Source organism: Aquarana catesbeiana, linkage group LG02, assembly GCF_042186555.1.
Source record: "Aquarana catesbeiana isolate 2022-GZ linkage group LG02, ASM4218655v1, whole genome shotgun sequence".
Classification (NCBI taxonomy): domain Eukaryota; kingdom Metazoa; phylum Chordata; class Amphibia; order Anura; family Ranidae; genus Aquarana; species Aquarana catesbeiana.
The window spans coordinates 21,542,621-21,563,280 of NC_133325.1; the positions used below are offsets into that span (position 1 = coordinate 21,542,621).

Consider the following 20,660-nt stretch of genomic DNA (forward strand, 5'->3'; position numbering starts at 1 on the left):
ACAGTGTATATATATATATATATATATATATATATATGTGTATATATATATATATATATATATACATATACAATATATATATACAACACCTGGGATGCATATATATATACACAATACACTGTAACTGCAGCTAACTTACTCAACCTGCCTACTCTATCTAACTTAAATCAAATGACACCGTCTGTCTCTCTCTCTCTCTATCTCTGAACGCCGGAACACACTACACAGGGCCGCCGTGCAGTCTGACTTATATAGTGTAGGGCGTGTACTAAACCCCCTGAGCCATAATTGGCCAAAGCCTCCTTGGCTTTGGCCAATTACGGCTCTCTGTTCAGACGACGCTGTGATTGGCCAAGCATGCGGGTCATAGTGCATGCTTGGCCAATCATCAGCCAGCAATGCACTGTGATGCCGCAGTGAATTATGGGCCGTGACACGCCACTCGAATTTGGCGCGAATGGCCCACACCGTTCGTAATTCGATGAACGGTCGAACACACAATGTTTGAGTTGAACATGCGTTCGACTGGAACACGAAGCTCATCCCTACTGATGAGCCGTGCCTGTTTTTCTCCACACATACCGCTTAGAAATAAGGCCAAAATGTTCTATCTTGGTCTCATCAGACCAGATAATCTTATTTCTCACCATCTTGGAGTCCTTCAGGTGTTTTTTAGCAAACTCCATGGGGGCTTTCATGCGTCTTGCACTGAGGAAAGGCTTCCGTCGGGCCACTCTGCCATAAAGCCCCGACTGGTGGAGGGCTACAGTGATGGTTGACTTTCTACAACTTTCTCCCATCTCCCGACTGCATCTCTGGAGCTCATCCACAGTGATCTTTGGGTTCTCTTTACCTCTCTCACCAAGGCTCTTCACCCCCGATAGCTCAGTTTGGCTGGACGGCCAGCTCTAGGAAGGGTTCTGGTCATCCAAAATGTCTTCCATTTAAGGATTATGGAGGCCACTGTGCTCTTAGGAACCTTAAGTGCAGCAGAAATTTTTTTTGTAACTTTGGCCAGATCTGTGCCTTGCCACAATTCTGTCTCTGAGCTCTTCAGGCAGTTCATTTGACCTCATTTTTCTCATTTGCTCTGACATGCACTGTGAGCTGTAAGGTCTTATATAGACAGGTGTGTAGCTTTCCTAATAAAGTCCAATCAGTATAATCAAACACAGCTGGACTCAAATGAAGGTGTAGAACCATCTCAAGGATGATCAGAAGAAATGGACAGCACCTGAGTTAAATATATGAGTGTCACAGCAAAGGTTCTGAATACTTAGGACCATGTGATATTTCAGTTTTTCTTTTTAATAAATCTGCAAAAATGTCAACAATTCTGTGTTTTTCTGTCAATATGGGGTGCTGTGTGTACATTAATGAGGAAAAAAATGAACTTAAATGATTTTAGCAAATGGCTACAATATAACAAAGAGTGAAAAATTTAAGGGGGTCTGAATACTTTCCGTCCCCACTGTGTGTATATATATATATATATATGTCAGTCAGTCTAGTATACAGTCAACAAAAATGTAAATAACACTGCGCTAACCCAATGAAAAAAGCAGCTACATAAAATATGACCAATATTGTAAACAGAAATGGAAGTGAAATGCAGCGCTAATGATAATAACAGATGGTGAAAAACACATCAGTAATGGTAGTCATATACACATGTCTGGAACTCATGAAACATGAAACAAAATGTTCAGTGTTGAATAAGATGTAGCAATGTCCCAATATATAGCTATAAGGAAGACACAAGAAAATCCCAAACATAGGCTGAGTGCAGATGTTAAACTGGTGTGGGAGTCGTCTCCTGTATATCGTGGTAATGTCCCAATGTATAGCTGTAGGTAAGACAAAAAAAAGTCCCAAACATGGGCTGAGTGTGGAATGTTAAACTGGTGTGGGGAATCTTCTCCTGTATCTCATGGGTTATACGGTCATGGAATATAAATGAATACGCTTACCAACAGGAGTGGATTCGGATGTCGGTGACACCGAATCAAACGAGCTCTGAGATCCTTATTGGACGATGGTTGGTCCTGGAAACCCCCGATCTCAAGGGGGATCTATCTTCTATGGTCCACGTCACCACTGTCGGTTCGAAAGCCCAACGAGGGAATCTCTACCACAGGAAAGTCTCCAGAGCATGAATGGTTCCCAAAAAGATAGAACGCCAATAGTGCAAATCAAATGACGTATTTTATTGAATATAACCAATAATAAGCAAACGGTATAAAAAGCGTGATCACGAATAAAACAATCAAATCAAGAGTAGGAAAGAGTAAGGCTCACTGGGAGGTGATTGGGAGGTGATCGGGGGGGTGATGGGGGTGTAATTTATGCCTGACGTGTTCTACTGTGTTTGTGTGTTGTGCAGCTCACTCAGATGTCTTCTCTCCTCGGCGCCGGAACGGAAAATATCGAGCCGAGGAGAGATGACATCATTTCCTCTGCTGCTGTTTACTATACAGCAGCAGAGGAAGAACCTCATTGGCTGGGAGCGATCGCGGGGGGGCCACAAATGGATGGTCTCCCCCTCACGACTGATCGCTCCCAGACAGAAGCCGACCACCTTGGGCACCGGGGGGGTCCGATCGGACCCCCCGCCCGAAGGAGGCAGATCACGTACCAGGTACGTGATTTTGCCTGCCCGTGCCATTCTGCCGCAGTATATATGCGTTAGGCGGTCGGCAAGTGGTTAATGGTATTATTTATTTGGTCTTTTTAATCAACAGTGCAAACCTCAGTGTATTCGGCCTCAGTGTATTCTCAGAAATACTCTATCTTTACGCCCCCTACTGGCCTCCCTTTCTCTTTTTTGGAAGGCCAAGGGAGGATTTAATCCCCCTCCCACACTAAAGATTTTTTGAATGAATTTTTTCATCACAATATGGATATAAAATAACTTTTTAACAATTGACAACCATCGCCCCCCTTTTGGAACCAAGAATCTTTATGGTAGACAGACCGTGTTCCTGCTGTTGTTTTTAATTGATAGCTATATGGAGTGCTAAGTCAGCAATACACAGCAATAATGTAAGTTCAAAAAACATGGAGATTAAACCATATTGTCATACCTATATATATGTTTGAATGTTGACATATATCTCTACTTTTTCTTATATACCCTTTTTTAGAACAGAAATGTCTCTAACTTACACCCCCCCGAGGATGGAGGTATATTTACTCCGAAACGCATCAGACGCAAGAGTACTTCTGTAACTGTGTATATACATGTAAAAATGCCTGTCATGCATTCCATACAATATTTGTTAGATTATTACTGTTTTTAATATTGAAATTTAATAAATTACATTGGTATTACTATATTGCAATATTTCTTTTTCAAGTGCCTTAAAAGTCCACCACTAGGGGGTCCCTTCTTTTACAGTGCAAACGAAATGTCTTTCAGACATGAGGTGACAATGTCTTCTTTGGCTAATATTATAAGTATGTTGTGGGTCTGCTACACACACCTTGTTTTTGTTGTTAATGTATGTAATGCATTACTGACAAAAATATTCATCATTTTCAGCACCATGACCGAAATTTGGGGAGTCCTGAAAATGGCGTGATTGTGTAAAATTATAAAGCACTGTTGGTTTTATTTTTTAAAGGGAAATCCACTTTGCACTACAAGTCCACTTGAGACTGCACTGAAACAGCACTTGTAGTGCAAAGTGGATTTCCCTTTAGTAAATAACCCCCATTGTCACAGAAATTAAAAAAATGACTACAAAAACTGGTTTTGAGCATTGAAAGAAGAAGCCACACATTGTTCATTATGAAAATTTTTACTTAAAGCACAATCACATGTGCGTTTATGAAAGGGTTTTTTAACAAACCAACATGTTTGTTGTATAACATTTTTTAAAGTCACATTAATTTTAAATAGCCTTTAATTGGTAAAACAGGCATGTTTAAAACCATAAAACAATACACAACTTTGGAACTTACAAAGTTCAACTTTTGTGAAGACAATATCAGACACGAGTATTTATAAACTGTGTTTGATATTGCGTTCATCAGATGGGATGATGTCACCCCTGGAAAAGCCAAATTTTGAAGATGCACACAAATTGGGATTCAAAATGCTGATTTCCCTCCTGATCCCATGCCTAATGTCAACATGTGCTAGCTCCCATCATGGGGGATCAAGGGATGTGTTTTGGGGGTGCAACCCCTTCCTCTCACCTACTTTATAATCCAGGAAGAGGTTGCACCCACAAAACACGTCCATTGATCTCCCGTGATGGCAGATAGCACATGTTGACTCACTGTGTGCATTCAAAATTTGGCTTTTCTAATATGTCGAAAATTAGTCAGAAAAAAAAAATGAAACCTGAAAAAAGTTAGGGATTTCTGGGTGTTTTAAATTCTCCCTAAAACATCAATGATGTTCTTCATTTTTTGTTGAACATCATTGATGTTTTTCTTTAGGTTTTCTAAATCTCTATTGCACCCCATTATCTCCCCGATGAGGATCTGGGAACTTTCACTGGTGAAATGATCCTCTTCCACAACATCCCCTTTACCTAAAAAAAACACAAAAAAACACCATGTATTATAAATATTCCGGCATCCATCTATTACCTGAAGCTGTGGTCACAGACACTCACCTGTTGTGGTGACAATTTCCACAACGTCTCCCTCCTCTTCCTCTGGTTGGGTTTGGGGGATTTCTCCTTCCTCCTGAGGTGTGGAGTCCCTGGTCTAGTCTAATGAGGGGTGTCCTCCGAGTCTTTTCTCTCCTATGTGAAAAAAATAGGTATACTTAGCACACAGATATTTGAGGACAGAAATAGGAATACATTGCTTGGAAGTGGGGTACAGTTGTCTCTTTTGGCAGAATTCCAAGCTGAAGAATTATTTTTGGACCTTTGTAAAGCTGGAATACTTACCTGTTTTGTGCAAGCTTCACAGATGAAGACACCCCTAGAGTATTCACTGGAGCACCTGTGTGGGGCCCCCTAATAAAAAGTTTGTTCTGGTGTCCCACACTAGTGCTCCAGCGTCCAGATGTGCGTACAGCTGCTGAGCGTGCTCTCCTTAAACAGAATCTAGTTTGCATTTCATTATACTTATTACAAACCCATCTAGACAACCCACTTTTTTTAATAGAAGTTGGCCAGAAATAATGTATTGAACTGCATCTGCCCAAAACATGGTATTTTAGTGGTCGAACGAACAATGTTTCCTACGAACGAATAATACGCCCATGAGCATGAAAGTAGCCATTTTAAACTGTGCAGCAGTAAAGAAAAGCACATAGAGCAGCACAAACGTAATACAAATAAAGAATAGGAACACAGGACAACTACTTACTTTTTTGCAGCACTCTCCTGATCCTTCTATACTGATCTTGCTCCCTCAGTTTCAGGCCTGACCACCGTTTCCTCAGTTGATCCTTGGATCGCCGTACCTCAAAATTCCTGTGCAGACTCTTCACAACTTTAATAAAAAAGGAAAGAATTGCGCTCAGTGCATAAACAATAAAATATAAAAAAATTGAAGTGAATAATGAAAAACGTGAAAAGATTCCTGCAGCTGAACACTATAACCCCGATATGAGGGTACAAAAATGGATATAGATAGAAACATTGCAGCGCTGGACAAATATCACATAAGTGAAGTATATTAAATCAGTGAAAAAATCCTCACTCAGTTGGATATCAATCATAATAAATAGCGTAAATATTCGTCAATCAATAAGGTACTCATAAGCTAGCATAATAAAGTGAAAAATAAGTGAACAACAATCAATATGATAAAGTGAAAAAATAAATAAAAATAAAGTCCATGAACTTTGGTGATCAGATGTAAATTCTGGGTCAATGCTCCACCGCTGGTGCTGCCCACCACCTTGTGAGAGAGGAATGGAGGCTCCTGTCATCATCACTCTTGGCTATCTGCTGTCCCTAAGGGCTAATTTTTGCGCTTAAGGCGAAACTGTTTGGATCTTAATGATTTTTACAGGGAGGCCTCAACACTGAAATCTAGATTCCTCAGTAAAGGCTATGATAATGGTACCCTGGACTCCTTGATCATAGAAGTAGGTAATAGGAACCGTAGGGACCTACTGGGTGAAAAACCTCCCCAGGTTGAAAACAGAGAGGACTTTGGGCTAGCCTTTCTGACAACCTACTCCAGTCAGCATTGGGCTATAAAAAGAATCATTAAAAAACATTGGCCTGTCATCGAAAATGACCGGATACTTGGGCCCTTATTGTCTGACAAACCTTGTGTCCTCTTTTTCTCCTTGCAGGAAGTGTGGGGTCTGTAAGATGAACGCATTACAAAGCAGGAGATTGACAGAATTCACATCCAGTGGTACAGGTGTTACATATTCCATTAAGTCCCTTATCACATGCACTACAAAATGTGTTGTGTACCAAATATTTAATCCTAAATGTCAGCTGCTCCCAAAATACCTCCTAAAGACACACAGGATAAATATGAGGCGCTCTAAACGTCCCTAATACCAAAGTGTTTCTAACACAATAGTGGTGTGAACCTCTTACTGTGATCTTTACACCCCAGTGAGGTCTGATATTGCTACAAACCTGTACAATTATATAAATATATCAATGAATAAAAATAAGTGACAATCAAGTGAAATAATGTGTGCAATCACTTCACTCCATGCTGTGAATTAACAATTTCAAAACATAACATATGAGTCCATATATTCCGGATAAATCAGTCCAAAAAAAAATTGTTTGTGACAAAATATAAATTAAGTGTCCCAAAAAGGTGTTTGATGAACACAACTAAGTGTCTCCGCGTGTCTTCCACCTCACCACCGTGTTCAGTGAATCACTCCCTCCAGAAATACACTCACCCATTTATATTGCCAGCACTCTCATGCAAGGCAGTAATCGCTTGTTTTACCACACTCCAGGGTAAATGGATCATTCGATGTCCAAAGTGAATGTTATTCAATAGTGTGTAATGTGTAGATCGGTCAGATTTTATATTTTTGGTGCCCGATCCCTAGTGTGATGAGCTCCGATGATCATTGTTGGATCAGTATAATGGGGACGCGAGGTGTGCGCATGCGCAATGCACTGCCTAATGAGCGTGAACCAGGAGCGAGTATAAGGGATGAGTGGCAACAGACACAGCCAATCCCATGAATAAGTCTACCGATGACGAAACATGTCGGGGGCGTGGCTGTGATACGTGACGCATAGCGCTGTTAGCCACACTGGAGGATAGGAGATTCGAGTGCACGGAGGAACGGAGGACAACCAAGGGAGGGGTGAGATTGGAAGCTCGGCATCAGTACACCTCGGGTCCGCCATGACCGCTAGTTATTGTTGATTATCTTTTTTAATCTTTTAAAAATGTGAGTGTACTACTAGAGGATTGCAGTGGTTTTAATAAAATTGGTTTACTGGTTCACACTATTGGAGCACTTTATATTTCTTTCATGTGGACCTATTGAATAACATTCACTTTGGACATCGAATGATCCATTTACCCTGGAGTGTGGTAAAACAAGCGATTACTGCCTTGCATGAGAGTGCTGGCAATATAAATCGGTGAGTGTATTTCTGGAGGGAGTGATTCACTGAACACGGTGGTGAGGTGGAAGACACACGGAGACACTCAAGGGGCAGCTCAACACTAATTAGTATTATTTATTTGGATTTTATCACTTATCTTTCACATCAATTAATAATTTTTTTGATAATTTAGTCTTCAGTGGCGCGGTGGAGGTATTGTCTGTTTGAAGGGCGGTTTACCATTCAGGATACCTTTATAATAAAATGTGTTGTGTACCTCCTTAGGTGCCCTTGTGGGTTGGAATATATTGGACGTACCATTAGGAAGCTGCATATTAGGTTGGGTGAGCATATCACCAACATAAAACAAGGCTTTGACAAGCATAGTTTTTCTAGACACTATGATCTTGTGCACAATAGGGACCCCAAGGGAACCATTTTCATAGGTATAGAAAAATATGTTCCCCACTGGCGTGGTAGTAATGGTATGAGAACCATTTCTAGATCCGAAACAAACTGGATCCACAAACTTGGTTCCCATGCCCCCCCCCCGTGGTTTGAATATAGAGTGGGACATCAACTGTTGTATTAACAACTGTTGATGTCCCCCTCGGTTAATATGTGTATGGTTCACTCAACTAAACAATAATGATCCCGGGTTAATGGTTTCTGTATACCAGTCTTGTTAATTCCTTATATTTATATATATTTTATATCTTTTTATAATATATTTTTTGTAATTTGCCTATATTGGGGTCTCCTTTACCCATAATTAGCTATAGTCCAACACACCTGGATATATATGCTTAACAGTACCCCTCCTTTTTTTTGGCAGTAAAAAATATTAGAGTATTTTAACATTATCCCAATAAGAATGTACCTTCAGCATATACATTTATCTAATATGTTGTATTTGTGGTATTTTAAATAGCCACTAGATGGCACTATTTGAGAAGAGGGGGGAGGGCAAGGAGGTGGGACTTTATATGAAGCCTATGATAGAGATAAGATAAAATGGTGGAACAGTTAGAGGATTTTATTGATTGCCATGAGGTACAGTCAAGTATAAAGCATATAAAATATACAATACATAGCAATAATAGCATAATGGTGTAAAATATTGAATGTTGCAAGTTCATTATCACATTGTATAATAAGCTTTCGCCTTCACTTTTCCTCACCCTGCACTTCACCCTATTTTTCAGCCCCCTTTGGCTGTTTACTTCACCTATACCTCCACTCCTCACTCTGGGTTTCCCACTCACATTCTCACATTTTTTATCCAGTGCACATTTCATTTACTTCCTGCCTATTCCCCCCTCAGATTGCCCTGTGTTCCTCTGCCTGCCTTGGTTGCTGCCTGTGGGGGCGCTTCGGATGAGACGTCTGCCGCGGATGGCTATGTTGCATGGCACCACACCACCACCATACGAACCTAGTGAGTTCTCTGGTATTTGGGTCGGGGGTTCCACCCCGCTACTCTACATGTTTGTTTACAGACCATCAATTGAGTCAATCTCTTTACCCTTAGATTCATCTTGTGCTTGCTCCTGACGAGTGGCCTCCTAGTCACGAAACGCGTTGAGCTGCCATACGCTTCATTATCAACCAGTACCTTCTGATATCATGTCTACCCTTTACACCCCCTTTTCGGATCTTGAGGTCATAGGCCGTGCAAGCATTATTATGTATTATCAGTTTTTATCCTTACCTTTCTTGGTGAACTTTGGAGGTTTATTGCTTATTATACAATGTGATAATGAACTTGCAACATTCAATGTTTTACACCATTATGCTATTATTGCTATTTATTGCATATTTTATATGCTTTATACTTGACTGTACCTCATGGCAATCAATAAAATCCTCTAACAGTTCCACCATTTTACCTTATCGCTATCATAGGCTTCATATAAAGTCCCACCTCCTTGCCCTCCCCCCTCTTCTCAAATATACGACAGGGAAGGAAATGTGTGGCCTTACCAGGCCATAATTTCAATTAAAGTCCCAAGGGATGGAATATCAGCCTTACCAGGCCAGATGTCCATTAAAGTCCCTAAACCCTTGCTTTTGCTCAAATACTAGATGGCACTAGTCGGAGCATGATTCTTGTATTGCCCTGATTATTTTTCACTTTTTAGGATGGACACACTTTAGGTTAATTAAACCAACCTCTTATCATCTGTATTAGTAGGAAAGCACTATGTTCTTTGTCACCTATCAGGTTCTAGATCTTAATCTAACTAACCAATGGTTGCGCTTCTCGGCGCGCCGTTTTGGCATATAAGGCGCATGCGCAATTGCGTACCCCTGATGACATCAGTTGTGACGAAACGGGCGTAGGGTCACAACGCGAGCAGATATCGCGCATGCGCGATCTCATTTTAAATCGGCAGTGGAGTTTTTTTCTTTGTTGCTGTTTTATACTGTTTATACTTTATTTTAATAAACCTGCTGCAGCATATCTACACTATCGGAGTCTATTTTTTCTTTTTGGCACTACTAGTTTGCTCCTGTTGGAACCCGTTGGAAGTTCACAATGTTTGCTACATAAGAAGCACCCCAATGATCGCATCCTTCGTATCATTCCTTGGTGTTGCTGACTAGCCGATTAGGAAAGAAGGAACGTCTACAGAGCTTCCTGTGGGATAACCCCTGTGGTCTACACACTTCTACTGAGCCTGTTTTGACCCCCCTGAATAAGGGCAGTCACAGGCTGTCTGGTAAGCTTCCATTCCTCTCTCACAAGGTGGTGGGCAGCACCAGCGGTGGAATATTGACCCAGAATTTACATCTGATCACCAAAGTTCATGGACTTTATTTTTATTTATTTTTTCACTTTATCATATTGATTGTTGTTCACTTATTTTTCACTTTATTATGCTAGCTTATGAGTACCTTATTGATTGACTAATATTTACGCTATTTATTATGATTGATATCCACCTCAGTAGGGATTTTTTCACTGATTTAATATACTTCACTTATACTTCACTTATGTGATATTTGTCCAGCGCTGCACTGTTTCTATCTCTATCTTCACAACTTTAGCCATGATCTTGGCCTTTCTCACATTTGGGTTTGAGTAAGGTCCATACTTCCCATCATAGTTGGCCCTTTTCAAGATGTCCACCATCTCAACAAAGGCCATATTTGATGCCTTAAATCACCTGCGGGATCGGGACGTTTCTGGCTCCGGGCTTTCCTCCTCCTCGTTGCTGGAATTATCATACACCTGCTGTGTCTCCACCATGTGCTCTCCCCCACTGCACCGAAAGAGAAGGGGCGGGGAATAGACTAGAAAGAACGCCAGGGGCGGGCAGAGTTTCACGCATGCGCAGTGTATATAAAGCGTAACACACGTGCATTGTACATATGATCTGTGAGTGGAGGAAGGAGTATCGGAAGCGCCAATCGTGATAACGAAGGTACTATTTTAACTTGGGCCTATACTGCTTATAGCTTGAGGCCTATATTGGGACAAGATTAGGAGAGTTTAGCCTGACATTAGGGTTTGTCTTGTGTTGTGTCTTGCAGAGAAAATGGATGGCTTCAATGACCATAACTTCTTCTCCCTATTCATAGACAAGTACAGGGAGCTGCCCTGTCTGTGGCAGGTGCAACACCCCAATACAATAATAAACAAAAGAGGCAGGCAGCGCTGGAGAAACTGCTGGAGTTGGTGAAGCCGGTGGTCCCCATGGCAAACATCCCCTATTTAAAAGCCAAAATTGGTGGCCTGAGGAGCACTTATCTTAGGGAGCGCAAGAAGGTCCAGGATTCCCAGAGATAAGGAGCTGCAGCAGATGACATTTATGTCCCAAGGCTGTGGTACTATGAGAGACTGCGATTTCTGTCAGACCACACTGAAGTCAGGGAATCCCTCTCTACTCTTCCTTCTACTCTTCCTTCCACCCTATCTTCCACCCCAGCCGAGGCTTCCAATGTCCAACTTGGGACTTCCAGCCAGGAAAAAGTGGAGTAACCCAGCTTGAGCCAGGTATAGCATTGTTCTATATATTTCTGGTCAAAAAATAAATGATGTTTACTAGATGTTATTATTGATCACTAATTGCTGATTTAATAAAGGTGTTTACATATCAATAGACAGTAGTGGCCAAAAATGATTGGGACAAGACTGAAAAATGCTGGGCTCAGAATGATAGTCTGTTATATTTATTAACATTCAATTTGCAACAGGCATTAGCTGAAAATTGTGTGTGATTGATGAACCAAAAATTAAACTATGTCCCTTTTTCATACACAGGAAGACCTCAGCCAGGAGGAGGCTGTGGAAAGTGGCACACAGGAGGAGGCTGTGGAATGTGGCAGCCAGGAGGTGGAAGGGGTTAGTGGCAGCCAGGAGGTGGAAGGGGTTAGTGGCAGCCAGGAGGTGGCGGGGCCCAGCCTCACACAATCCCCGGTCCCTCTCCTCCGCCTACCTATCAAAAGACCTAGGAAGGGGAGTAACGTGGAAGAGTCATCGCTCAGGCTGATTCAGGAGGCTTCTGCGAGCCTCAGAACCACCCCCACTGGTGAAGAGGCCTTTGCCTGCATGGCTGCCACCAAATTGCAGGACATGCAGGAGGGCCAATGCCTCATGTGTGAGGAAATCCTTTTCAAAACATTAAATAAGGGGTTGAGGGGCCAAATCACACCCAATACCCACCTGTGTGAGTTGCATCATCCTCCTCCTCCTGCCGCACCTCCAACACCATAGCCACAGCCTGGAAGGAAGAGTGGAAGGAAGACAAGAAAGTGATGACCTGGGTTCAGTCTGGTCTGACAAAAGATGCAGGCTCTTGTATGACCACAGCCTGGGGACATAGATGGCATCTACTGCTGTTCATGATCTCTTGGACTTCTGGACCAGATTATGCTCCCTTATATATGGACTCCTCAGGCCACCAATTTTGCCTTAAAATAGTTGATGTCTGCCCTGAGGCCAAAGGCTTCACCAATTTTAGCAGTTTCTCCAATGTTGCCTCCCCCATTATTTGGTTATGACCCCTTAATAAAGGGTTTTTTTTAATAATACTCGCCTATGTGTTTACTTCAAAAAGGACAGTTTGTTTGTGAGGAGGCAGGTACATTTCAAAAATACAATGTCAAATTAACAAGGGACACCAACACCAAGCAAACTCCTTGAGTTTGAAAAATACAAGATAATAATGGTGTTGTGGTAACTTGACACACAAAACACACCCAAAACAATTATGGAGATCAAAAAATAAAACAGGAGATGTGGATTAACCACTTAAGGACCGCCTAATGCCGATTTACGTCGGCAAAGCGGCACGGGCAGGCAAAATCACGTACATGTACGTGATTTGCCTTCCGCGGGTGGGGGGTCCGATCGGACCCCCCCCGGTGCCCGAGGCGGTCCCGTTCTGTTCCCCGGCGATCCGAGATGAGGGGGAGGCCATCCGTTCGTGGCCCCCCCTCGCGATCGCCGCCGGCCAATGGGAACATTCCTTTGCTGCTGTATGCTAAACAGCAGCAAAGGAAATGATGTCATCTCCCCTCGGCTCGGTAGTTTCCGTTCCAGCGCCGAGGGGAGAAGACATCAATGTAAGTGCACAACACACTACACACACAGTAGAACATGCCAGGCATACAAAACACCCCGATCCCCCCCCCGATCGCCCCCCGATCCCCCCCCAATCACCCCCCCCTGTCACAAACTGACACCAGCAGGTTTTTTTTTTTTTTTTCTTTCTGATTTCATAGTGTCAGTTTGTGACAGTTACAGTGTTGGGACAGTTAGTATTACCCCCCTTTAGGTCTAGGATACCCCCCTAACCCCCCCTAATAAAGTTTTAACCCATTGATCACCCCCTGTCACCAGTGTTACTAAGCGATCATTTTTCTGATCGCTGTATTAGTGTCACTGGTGACGCTAGTTAGGGACGTAAATATTTAGGTTCGCCGTCAGCGTTTTATAGCGTCAGGGACCCCCATACACTACCTAATAAAGGTTTTAACCCCTTGATTGCCCCCTAGTTAACCCTTTCACCACTGATCACCGTATAAACGTTACGGTTGACGCTGGTTAGTTCGTTTATTTTTTATAGTGTCAAGGCACCCGCCGTTTATTACCGAATAAAGGTTTAGCCCCCTGATCGCCCGGCGGTGATATGCGTCGCCCCAGGCAGCGTCAGATTAGCGCCAGTACCGCTAACACCCACGCACGCAGCATACACCTCCCTTAGTGGTATAGTATCTGTACGGATCAATATCTGATCCGATCAGATCTATACTAGCGTCCCCAGCAGTTTAGGGTTCCCAAAAACGCAGTGTTAGCGGGATCAGCCCAGATACCCGCTAGCACCTGCGTTTTGCCCCTCCGCCCGGCCCACCCAAGTGCAGTATCGATCGATCGCTGTCACTTACAAAACACTAAACGCATAACTGCAGCATTCGCAGAGTCAGGCCTGATCCCTGCGATCGCTAACAGTTTTTTTGGTAGCATTTTGGTGAACTGGCAAGCAAGCACCAGGCAGCGTCAGGTTAGCGCCAGTAGCGCTAACACCCACGCACGCACCGTACACCTCCCTTAGTGGTATAGTATCTGATCGGATCAATATCTGATCCGATCAGATCTATACTAGCGTCCCCAGCAGTTTAGGGTTCCCAAAAACGCAGTGTTAGCGGGATCAGCCCAGATACCTGCTAGCACCTGCGTTTTGCCCCTCCGCCCGGCCCAGCCCAGCCCACCCAAGTGCAGTATAGATCGATCACTGACACTTACAAAACACTAAACGCATAACTGCAGCGTTCGCAGAGTCAGGCCTTGATCCCTGCGATCGCTAACAGTTTTTTTGGTAGTGTTTTGGTGAACTGGCAAGCACCAGCGGCCTAGTACACCCCGGTCGTAGTCAAACCAGCGCTGCAGCAACACTTGGTGACGTGGCGAGTCCCATAAGTGCAGTTCAAGCTGGTGAGGTGACAAGCACAAGTAGTGTCCCGCTGCCACCAAAAAGACAAACACAGGCCCGTCGTGCCCATAGTGCCCTTCCTGCTGCATTCGCCAATCCTAATTGGGAACCCACCGCTTCTGCAGCACCCGTACTTCCCCCATTCACATCCCCAACCAAATGCAGTCGGCTGCATGAGAGGCATTTTCTTTATGTCCTCCCGAGTACCCCTACCCAACGAACCCCCAAAAAAGATGTTGTGTCTGCAGGAAGCGCGGATATAGGCGTGACACCCCCTATTATTGTCCCTCCTGTCCTGACAATCCTGGTCTTTGCATTGGTGAATGTTTTGAACGCTACCATTCACTAGTTGAGTATTAGCGTAGGGTACAGCATTCCACAGACTAGGCACACTTTCACAGGGTCTCCCAAGATGCCATCGCATTTTGTGAGACCCGAACCTGGAACCGGTTACAGTTACAAAAGTTAGTTACAAAAAAAGTGTCAAAAAAAAAAAATATATATAAAATTAAAAAAAATAGTTGTCGTTTTATTGTTCTCTCTCTCTCTATTCTCTCTCTATTGTTCTGCTCTTTTTTACTGTATTCTATTCTGCAATGTTTTATTGTTATTATGTTTTATCATGTTTGCTTTTTCAGGTATGCAATTTTTTATACTTTACCGTTTACTGTGCTTTATTGTTAACCATTTTTTTGTCTTCAGGTACGCCATTCACGACTTTGAGTGGTTATACCAGAATGATGCCTGCAGATTTAGGTATCATCTTGGTATCATTCTTTTCAGCCAGCGGTCGGCTTTCATGTAAAAGCAATCCTAGCGGCTAATTAGCCTCTAGACTGCTTTTACAAGCCGTGGGAGGGAATGCCCCCCCCCCACTGTCTTCCGTGTTTTTCTCTGGCTCTCCTGTCTCAACAGGGAACCTGAGAATGCAGCCGGTGATTCAGCCAGCTGACCATAGAGCTGATCAGAGACCAGAGTGGCTCCAAACATCTCTATGGCCTAAGAAACCGGAAGCTACGAGCATTTTATGACTTAGATTTCGCCGGATGTAAATAGCGCCATTGGGAAATTGGGGAAGCATTTTATCACACCGATCTTGGTGTGGTCAGATGCTTTGAGGGCAGAGGAGAGATCTGGGATCTAATAGACCCCAATTTTTTCAAAAAAGAGTACCTGTCACTACCTATTGCTATCATAGGGGATATTTACATTCCCCGAGATAACAATAAAAATGATTAAAAAAAAAATATGAAAGGAACAGTTTAAAAATAAGATAAAAAAAGCAGAAAAATAATAAAGAAAAAGAAAAAAAAAAAAAAAGCACCCCTGTCGCCCCCTGCTCTCGCGCTAAGGCGAACGCAATCGGCGGTCTGTCGTCAAACGTAAACAGCAATTGCACCATGCATGTGAGGTATCACCGCGAAGGTCAGATCGAGGGCAGTAATTTTTGCAGTAGACCTCCTCTGTAGATCTAAAGTGGTAACCTGTAAAGGCTTTTAAAGGCTTTTAAAAATGTATTTATTTTGTTGCCACTGCACGTTTGTGCGCAATTTTAAAGCATGTCATGTTTGGTATCCATGTACTCGGCCTAAGATCATCTTTTTTATTTCATCAAACATTTGGGCAATATAGTGTGTTTTAGTGCATTAAAATTTAAAAAAGTGTGTTTTTTCCCCAAAAAATGCGTTTGAAAAATCGCTGCGCAAATACTGTGTGAAAAAAAAAAATGAAACACCCACCATTTTATTCTGTAGGGCATTTGCAAAAAGTCCCACACATGTGGTATCCCCGTACTCAGGAGAAGCAGCTGAATGTATTTTGGGGTGCAATTCCACATAGGCCTATGGCCTGTGTGAGCAATATATCATTTAGTGACAACTTTTTGTAAATATTTTTTTTTTTTTGTCATTATTCAATCACTTGGGACAAAAAAAATAAATATTCAATGGGTTCAACATGCCTCTCAGCAATTTCCTTGGGGTGTCTACTTTCCAAAATGGGGTCACTTGGGGGGGTTTTGTACTGCCCTGCCATTTTAGCACCTCAAGAAATGACATAGGCAGTCATAAACTAAAAGCTGTGTAAATTACAGAAAATGTACCCTAGTTTGTAGACGCTATAACTTTTGCGTAAACCAATAAATATACGCTTATTGACATTTTTTTTACCAAAGACATGTGGCCGAATACATTTTGGCCTAAATGTATGACTAAAATTTAGTTTATTGGATTTTTTTTATAACAAAAAGTAGAAAATATCATTTTTTTTCAAAATTTTCGGTCTTTTTCCGTTTATAGCGCAAAAAATAAAAACCGCAGAGGTGATCAAATACCATCAAAAGAAAGCTCTATTTGTGGGAAGAAAAGGACGCAAATTTCATTTGGGTACAGCATTGCATGACCGCGCAATTAGCAGTTAAAGCGACGCAGTGCCAAATTGTAAAAAGTGCTCTGGTCCTTAGGCAGCATAATGGTCCGGGGCTCAAGTGGTTAAAAAACAAACAAAAAATAATACAGATTCTAAAAACATAAAACCTAAATTATGTTCCCGTAGATTTGACCAAAAAAAAAATTATATTCAGGAAATCACAAGAAATAATTTAAAAATACGTTTGAGAGAAGTCTGTGTGAATATGAGAAGCAAAACAACTTCATTCTTCTAGCATTATAAATAAGAAGAGAGTGCGCTGCATTAAACAATATAAAACATTGCAGCGTGACGAATGTGCTATATCCATTAACCACTTGCCATCCGCGCTATGGCGAATGACGGCCACAGCGCGGACCTGAATTCCCGGGAGGCCATCATATGACGGCCTCCCCTGTGCACATGCTCTGCGCTCCTGGCCCCTTACCATGTGAACAGCTGTCAGCCAATGACAGCTGATCACATGATGTAAACAAAAGATCGGTAATCTTTTTTTTTTTCTATTCACGCTGATAGCGTGAGTAGAAAAAAAAGCAGATCACCGGCTCAGATGAAAGTGGAAGAGGCACATCTGCCTCATCTTTGCCAGCTAACAGTGCCACCTAACAGTGCCCACAGTGCCACCTAACAGTGCCCAAAGTGCCACCTAACAGTGCCCACAAGTGCCACCGAACAGTGCCCACAAGTGCCACCTAACAGTGCCCACAAGTGCCAGCTATCAATGCCCACCAGTAGTGCCAATCAGTGCCACCTAGCAGTGCTGCCTATCAGTGTAACAGATCAGTGCCCATTATTGCCACCCATCAGTGCCCATCACTGCCACCCATCAGTGCCCATCACTGCCACCTATCAGTGCCCATCAGTGCCGCCTCATCAGTGTACATCAATTAAGGAGACAAATTACCTGTTTTAATTTTTTTTTATAACAAAATATAAAAAAAAATATATATTTTTTTTAAATTCAGTCTTTTTACATTTTTTTAACAAAAAATAAAAACCGCAGAGGTGATCAAATACCACCAAAAGAAAGCTCTATTTGTGGGGAAAAAATGATAAAAATTGAATTTGGGTACAGTGTTGTATGACCGCGCAATTGTCATTCAAAATGCGTCAGCGCTGAAAGCTGAAAATTGGTCTGGATAGGAGGGGGGTTTAAGTGCCCAGTAAGGAAGTGGCTAATGCCGCGTACACACGGTCGGACTTTTCGGCTACAAAAGTCCGACAGCCCGTCCGACAGACTTTCAACTGACTTTTGGCAGACTTGCGGCGGACTTGCGGCAGACTTTCTAACGAACGGACTTGCCTACATACGATCACACAAAAGTCCGACGGATTCGTACGTGATGACGTACACCGGACTAAAATAAGGAAGTTGATAGCCAGTAGCCAATAGCTGCCCTAGCGTGGGTTTTTGTCCCTTTGGACTAGCATACAGACGAGCGGATTTCTGGGTCTGGCGTAGTTACGACGTTACGACGCTGGAAAAGTCCGCTGAAAGTCCGGGAAAGCCCACACATGATCGGATTGTCAGCCGTAATTTGTCCGTCGGCGTCCGTTGGACTTTTGTAGACGAAAAGTCCGACCGTGTGTACGCGGCATTAGAACGCTAGTTTTACCAGACCGAGCACTTCTGTCTCGGAATTTATTCTGAGCATGCGTGGCACTTTGTGCGTTGGAATTGTCTACACAAGGTCGGAATTTACGTGAACGGATTTTGTTGTCGGAAATTTTTTAGCCAGCTCTCAAACTTTGTGTGTCGGAAATTCCGATAGAAAAAGTCCGATGGAGCCCACACACGATAGGAATTTCTGACAACACAATCCGATCGCACTTTCTCCGTCAGAAAATCCGACCGTGTGTACAGGGCATAACAGGAGAGAATTTCCCTTCCTAGGGGTAGATTTCATCTCACTTCCTGTTGTCTCCTTCAGTTTGCAAGTAGGAGTCGTTTGTAAGCTGGATGTTTGAAAGTAGGGGCCTGCCCTATATACTCTGCAGAAATTGGGGCCGTAGGTGTTGGTGTTGCCACAACACTGTAGGCCCTCACAGTTACTCTTGGTGGGCGCAGGAACGGGCCGTACTGTGAAATATTAGATCAAGAATTGTAATTACCGTACATGCCATTGTTGAACAGTGGTAGAAAAATTGGGCCTTTGGTGGTGGTGGTGGTGCTGGTGCCACAACACTGTAAGTCCTCACAGTTACTCTTGGTGGGGGTTGGAAAGGGCCCTGCTGTGAAATATTATATCAAGAATTGTAATTACATGCACCTGTTGAACAGGGGCAGAAAAATTGGGCCTTTGGTGGTGGTGCTGGTGCCACAACACTGCAACCCCTCACAGATACTCTAGTTGGAGCACAGGAATGAGCCCTGCTGCAAAGTATGGCAGCAAAAATTTTAATTACACACCACTATTAAACAGGGGAAGAAAAATTGGGCCTTAGCCACTACTGCCACAACACTGCAATCCCTCATAGATGCTATAGTTGGAGCGCAGGAATGAGCCCTGCTGCAAAGTATTGCATCAAAAATTGTAATTATACGCCCCTGTTGAACAGGGGCTGAAAAATTGGGCCTTGGGCACTGGTGCTGGTGCCACAACACTGCAACCCCTCACAGATATTCTAGTTGGAGCGCAGGAATGAGCCCTGCTGCAAAGTATTGCATCAAAAATTGTAATTACACGCCCCTGATAAACAGGGGCAGAAAAATTGGGCCTTAGCCACTGCTGCCACAACACTACAACCCCTCACAGATGCTATAGTTGGAGTGCAGGAATGAGCCCTGCTGCAAAGTATTGCATCAAAAATTGTAATTATATGCCCCTGTTAAACAGGGGCTGAGAAATTGGGCCTTGGGCACTGGTGCTGGTGCCACAACACTGCAACCCCTCACAGATACTATAGCTGTAGCACAGGAATGAGCCCTGCTGCAAAGTATTGCATCAAAAATTGTAATTACACGCCCCTGTTAAACAGGGGCAGAAAAGTTGAGCCTTGGCCACTGGTGGCGGTGCCCAGAACCAAAAATGTTCTTACAAGCTATCAGCATGAAAATTGAGGAGGAGGAGGATTGTCACTCAGCATAACAGGATAGTCACTCAGCATCAGCATAGGCAGTCTTGAAGGGATCTCACATTTAAAAAAATCAATTGGTTACATCAGCATCAGGTGGTTTGTAGCTGGTGATCCAAGACTGATTCATTTTTATGAAAGTCAGCCGATCAACCGAGTCGGTGGACAGGCGCACCCTGTGATCGGTTACAAAGCCTCCAGCAGCACTGAATGTGCATTCCGAAAGATCGCTGGATGCAGGACAGGCCAGTAGCTCAATTGCATACTGTGCAAGCTCTGGCCAGTGATCCATCCTCAAGACCCAGTAACCCAGAGTATTTTCGGTGGGAAAGGTGTCCAAGTCTGATCTTGTCCCTAGGTAATTCTGCACCATGTGAATCAGATGCTGGCGATGGTTGCTGGAACCGATCAGACTTTGGGGCTGCGGACTAAAAAATTGCCTGAACGCATTGGTCAGACTGCTCCACTGCTCCTTCTGTGACTGACCGAAGCCTCAGCAACACGTTGTCCAGGAGGACCAGGAAATTGTAACCTCCCAGGCTCTGGAAACGCATTGCACAAACTTTTCTGCAAGGCCTCCCGAAGATGTTTTATCCTCTGCTCCCTCTGCAATGACAAGATAAGGTCCAAAACCTTACCCTTGTGACGTTGATCAAGGAGGGTTGCCAGCCAGTAATCATCCCTCCCCTTGATACCACGAATACGA

The 20,660-nt window shown here is 43.2% G+C and overlaps 2 long non-coding RNA genes across 2 annotated transcripts in view; one reads left to right on the plus strand and one right to left on the minus strand.

Annotated features, from left to right (window-relative positions):
- Positions 1 to 20,660, plus strand: part of LOC141126696 (uncharacterized) — an 885,136-nt gene that overhangs the window by 124,067 nt on the left and 740,409 nt on the right. The window lies entirely within an intron of this gene.
- The window catches only part of LOC141126687 (uncharacterized), an 81,074-nt gene continuing 64,531 nt past the window's right edge, over positions 4,118 to 20,660 (minus strand). Inside the window, exons 2-4 of the long non-coding RNA XR_012241424.1 lie at positions 5,332 to 5,457; positions 4,626 to 4,757; positions 4,118 to 4,541 (exon numbers count right to left, since the gene is read on the minus strand). This is a non-coding gene — a long non-coding RNA (uncharacterized lncRNA). The remainder of the gene's footprint in view (positions 4,542 to 4,625; positions 4,758 to 5,331; positions 5,458 to 20,660) is intronic.